Raw genomic sequence first — 5,656 nt, 5'->3', positions numbered from 1 at the left:
TTTACATCACCTAACCCAAATTGGTATCGGTGAGTTCCATAAGGCTGAAAAAATGGTAATGATGCATCCCTACTATTTGTTAATTAGCTAGATTTTTGATTTATCCAACCCATGCATATGTAGGCTTTTGCTTGTTATTTGTACACCATATGAATGTTATGTGATTGTGCAAGTTTGAATCATTAGCTGAGTGAATTCTTAGAGCTGATTGAAATTTCATATATAGTGTCTAAATTGCACCTTTAGGGGTGCACTCTTCCCATGCTACAAAACCTGTATGGTAAAGTATTGGTGTCAGTTCTTAACTACCATTCCTTGCAGACATGGTTTTTGGTGTTGGGCTTGGCTGCCTGCTGCAGATGATCGCACACGATAACATGGTAAAAGTAAGTAACAGTATTGGTCACGACTCGCGTAGTGTGAAAGGCAGAGCTAGTAAACTATAACTTTGCATCAAGAGAGCAAAGTGACTGTTAATTGGCTTGGTAAAAGGTTGAGCGTTGTGTGTATATGCGTGCATGTCTACGAGTATCAGAGAGAAAGGCTTACAGTGTGTGAGTGGCCAGAAGTAGTTCCAAGCTGACCCAGTTCTTCCACTTGCCTTTACAGCTCCAGCCAGAAGGGTTACTGGTCTGGGTACTAGCAGTGGCCCTGGGCTGCAGCCTGGCATTCTCCTTCATTCTAGTGCCACTGCAGTGCTTTCACCTAGGCCGTCCATATGGAGCCTTTCTTCTGCTCTTCTATGCTGTCTTCCTGTTGGTGGCACTGCTTACAGAGTTTGGAAAAATTACAGTGGGGTGATAACTGCATTCACTGAGAAATGAAGTGGAAGTGGCCATTTTGCTCATCAGCTGATTATTTTTGTACAACTTCTCTGTTGTCTCAAGTTAAGGTCAGGGACATTGTATTCTGCATAGCCCAGTATGTTTTGAGAGTCCCTCACTAAAACTTAGTTGATACAATTTTATTATATAATAACTAGAAAAGAAAATATTTAATAATTTTAATTGGTTGGCCCAGCTTTAAAGACCTCCTATGAGACCCCATCTTGACAAACTTTATCTTGGGTGACCCCCTACTCCACACTTGGAAAGTTTCATTTTTGGGGAATCAGTGTTACAATGGTTTGTGTGTTCTGTTCACATTTAAGAGAGTGCCAAAATTATTGTGACTATTTATCAAAAGTGACTTGACTTTGTGTGCTTCTGTGGTTGGGGGTTGGGCTACTGTATTATTATCATTTATCCAAATGTTTTTAAATTAAAATGTTGAATATTATATATTTTTATATCATCCAGCCCTAAAAAAGAATATTGCAATTTTCTTGCTGAATATAAAATTCAGATGCTCAGGGACATGTGTACCTTTTTTTATAAGATGTAAAACATTTCTTTGTTAACATCCTGTTAACTTCGCTCTGCTGTTCTGGCTTTTTGTTCTTGCATTAAAGTTAGATAGCCCTACCGTAGAACCTCAGAAAAGCTATATATTTTCACATTATATGTAAATGTAATCTCATCAAATGTCTCAATATCTCAGCATTCCTCAATAATCAAAGCAGTAGCAGTGGTAATACAATCCTGGGTAGAGTCTGTCCCAAGCAGAACAGGCCATGAGGCTGGAGCACCCTTTGGACCAGATGCTGGTCTATCGCAGAGCACATACACGTGATCATGGCCAATTTAGACACCAGCTAGCCTGACTTTGCACTGTAGGGGGAACCCTGAGAAAAACAGGGAGCGCATGCAAACTTCACACACAGACAGCAGAGGTGCGGCCCACTGAGGTACCATGCTGAAATATGAGGGTCTTTTAGGAAGGCTTCACTGGGTCTAAAGTGGTTTGTGCTGCAGATGTTTTGCTTTTTCTAGTTTCATGAACAATATGACGCTAAAGTATGGGTTGATGGTAAGGTCTGAACACAAGTTTTCAGCTTATACTTACTAATAAACTCATTTCCCAAGTGTGTGTTTCTGCTCTAGGAAGAATCCAGTACCCATTTTTTTTAATATTTCATTTGGTTAACAAGTCATTTAGCCAAATCATTTGTGTTACAGAAATACAAGAAACATTTCTGAATAATTAAACACTTTAACTTGAATATGAATACACCAAGTCTTGTGCTTTGTACAGTTTGTAATAGGCTCTGGCCTTCTACATGGCCTTACCAAGATAAGTGATTAGAAGTGGGATGAATATTTGTTACAGTAACACAGATGAGGGAATGCTGAATGTCTAGGGTTTTAGTACTGTATAACTGCATTGTGTGCACACACTTGTCCTATGCTGTACTTGTTTTGGTTTTTTGTGAGTATGAATATTATCAAAATTAAACTGCCATCACTGATGATTTATATAAAAGGATTGTCTGGTTTTGCTTTTGTTTGATATATAATTCTGATAGTGTGTGTAAAGTAAATAAGTGATCGTTTGTTAAATAGTGTTGCAGATCATACTGGCCAAAGCAATGTGTTTCCTACAGTGAGAACTAGGGGTCAGGGTTCACTTTTTCTTCCTTGCCAATAAGAGAATATGCATCACTTTGTTATGTTTAGTCACTAGTTTGACTGAGTGAAATGGCTGCTGTAGTGTGTGCATCTGTAGGGCTATCTTCATTCTTTTCACAAGAACATTCAGATTTGGTTGTTGCTCATTTGTAGCTGCTCTGCCAAATGTTTGTCAGTTACATGGGAATGTTGTTTTGACTTTATTATTTCCATGGCAGAGAAGAAGCTTTCACACACATAAGAGGATGCAAGGCTGATTTGAATTTTCTGATCATGTTGGATTACTGCAAGGTGTGTATCCTTCAGAATACGGGTTCCCAAACCTTTCAGCATACGACTCCCAAAATAACAGTGTAAGAGACATGCAACCACCACTTTGATGTCCCCTTCCATACATTTTGTTTTCAAATTTTAGTAGCATGTTCTGAATGATCTTGCAGCCCTCATTTTAGGAACTCCTGTTTCAGAATGTGTAAAAGTTCTCCTTAAGAATATTGTGCTGCAGTTCGAGAAGTTGCTCCTGAAATGCAGCTCTTTTGACTCCACGGTTGCTGAGACTGAAATAGCCTGTAAATCAGAGGCAAACAGATTCTCTGGAGTAGTTGGATTAGGAATAAGAGTCAGTATGTTACTCGTGTCCTCTACAGTCAATACCCTTGCAAAACAATCATTTAACTCATTAACTATATTGATTTCATTGTCAATTATAAGACCTTTACCATCCTGCAGATTAGTGATTTCAGCTTTTAGAGCTTTTGAAGTTAAAATATTGGAAAAAGCTTTTAATGTTATCCTTAGTCTCTAATGCAATCTTCATTTCGACATTCCTCTTAGCGAGTCTGATATTATTTTTTAACTCATTTGTGGAACAGACCCCCTTTCCTCCTGACTTTATTCTTAATTTCAGTACTAAACCAGCTTGGTTGCAGTTTCCTAGATTTAGTTTTGCTTGGAAACAGATATGACGTTCTCTTGCAATAATGTGCTTTTAAAATTCCCATGTCACTTCAACAGTTTTGTTATTTGACTAGTTTTACCCATATAGCTTCTGTAGCTTTATTTTTATCAGTGAGCTCCCTTGCCTGCAAGTTTTCTTTTACATATACTGCAACACCACCTCCCTTCTTGCCTGTTTGGCCCCTATGGAACAACGTGTAACCATCCATATTATATTCTTCTCCATCATTGTCACTCAACCATGTTTCTTTTATTCCTATAACATTGCAAAGGTCTGATGAAGCCTCTAAATCATGAATTTTGTTTCTAATACATAATTAACTCACTATGACCCTGTCTCTTACTTCCAGCCCAGTATATTTACAGTATAATACCCAGTATTTAACTTGTAGTTAAAACAATAAAGTGCTGAATATAATAAAACATTAATTTAACACTTGAGTTAAAATGGAACTTTTTAATTATCAGATAGAAAAAAACATTTTCCCCCACAGGTGTTTCTTACTTGGATAGAAAACACTGCTCACGTGACACTTGCAGCTGCAACTTGCTTTTAGTAACACTTGTGTTGTTTATTAACAAGGACAGACAAGCACTCACGCAGACCAAAAAAAAGCCACCCACATACACTGTACTGGGAGACAAACACACAAATAGACTCCCAAACAATGACTGCAACGCCCATACAAGCTCAAGTTTGTTTGGGGAGAACTCAACCAATAGCTCAGAGTTGTTAAAATCTTATCTAGCTCTGATTTAAAGGAACCCAGGGTTTTAGCTTGCACTACACTAACAGTAAGACTATTCCATACTCTATAACTACACACTGTGTAAAGAAGTGCTTTGTCAAATCATAAGAACGTAAGAAATACACTCACCTAAAGGATTATTAGGAACACCATACTAATACGGTGTTTGACCCCCTTTCACCTTCAGAACTGCCTTAATTCTATGTGGCATTGATTCAACAAGGTGCTGAAAGCATTCTTTAGAAATGTTGGCCCATATTGATAGGATAGCATCTTGCAGTTGATGGAGATTTGTGGGATGCACATCCAGGGCACGAAGCTCCCATTCCACCACATCCCAAAGATGCTCTATTGGGTTGAGATCTGGTGACTGTGGGGGCCATTTTAGTACAGTGAACTCATTGTCATGTTCAAGAAACCAATTAGAAATGATTCGAGCTTTGTGACATGGTGCATTATCCTGCTGGAAGTAGCATCAGAGGATGGGTACATGGTGGTCATAAAGGGATGGACATGGTCAGAAACAATGCTCAGGTAGGCCGTGGCATTTAAACGATGCCCAATTGGCACTAAGGGGCCTAAAGTGTGCCAAGAAAACATCCCCCACACCATTACACCACCACCACCAGCCTGCACAGTGGTAACAAGGCATGATGGATCCATGTTCTCATTCTGTTTACGCCAAATTCTGACTCTACCATTTGAATGTCTCAACAGAAATCGAGACTCATCAGACCAGGCAACATTTTTCCAGTCTTCAACTGTCCAATTTTGGTGAGCTCGTGCAAATTGTAGCCTCTTTTTCCTATTTGTAGTGGAGATGAGTTGTACCCGGTGGGGTCTTCTGCTGTTGTAGCCCATCCGCCTCAATGTTGTGCGTGTTGTGGCTTCACAAATGCTTTGCTGCATACCTCGGTTGTAACGAGTGGTTATTTCAGTCAAAGTTGCTCTTCTATCAGCTTGAATCAGTCGGCCCATTCTCCTCTGACCTCTAGCATCAACAAGGCATTTTCGCCCACAGGACTGCCGCATACTGGATGTTTTTCCCTTTGCACACCATTCTTTGTAAACCATAGAAATGGTTGTGCGTGAAAATCCCAGTAACTGAGCAGATTGTGAAATACTCAGACCGGCCCGTCTGGCACCAACAACCATGCCACGCTCAAAATTGCTTAAATCACCTTTCTTTCCCATTCTGACATTCAGTTTGGAGTTCAGGAGATTGTCTTGACCAGGACCACACCCCTAAATGCATTGAAGCAACTGCCATGTGATTGGTTGATTAGATAATTGCATTAATGAGAAATTTAACAGGTGTTTCTAATAATCCTTTAGGTGAGTGTATATGTGCAGAGTTTGACAAAGACAATAACCAGCCTCTGATCAGCTTCAAACTGACAGGCGACTTACTGCCTTTAATGCTACACATACATGAGGTGTGGC

The 5,656-nt window shown here is 39.5% G+C and overlaps 1 long non-coding RNA gene across 1 annotated transcript; it reads left to right on the top strand.

The window, feature by feature from the left end:
• Positions 1-10: 10 nt before the first annotated feature.
• On the top strand, positions 11-2,361 carry LOC140587537 (uncharacterized). The gene is made up of 2 exons (XR_011989203.1): positions 11-386; positions 610-2,361. It is a non-coding gene; the product is annotated as an uncharacterized lncRNA (long non-coding RNA).
• The last annotated feature ends 3,295 nt before the right edge of the window (positions 2,362-5,656 follow it).

The sequence above is a fragment of the Paramormyrops kingsleyae genome, unplaced genomic scaffold, assembly GCF_048594095.1.
Source record: "Paramormyrops kingsleyae isolate MSU_618 unplaced genomic scaffold, PKINGS_0.4 ups326, whole genome shotgun sequence".
Taxonomy (NCBI): domain Eukaryota; kingdom Metazoa; phylum Chordata; class Actinopteri; order Osteoglossiformes; family Mormyridae; genus Paramormyrops; species Paramormyrops kingsleyae.
Note: the sequence above shows the minus strand (reverse complement) of the source record. Positions and strands in the feature narration are given on the sequence as shown.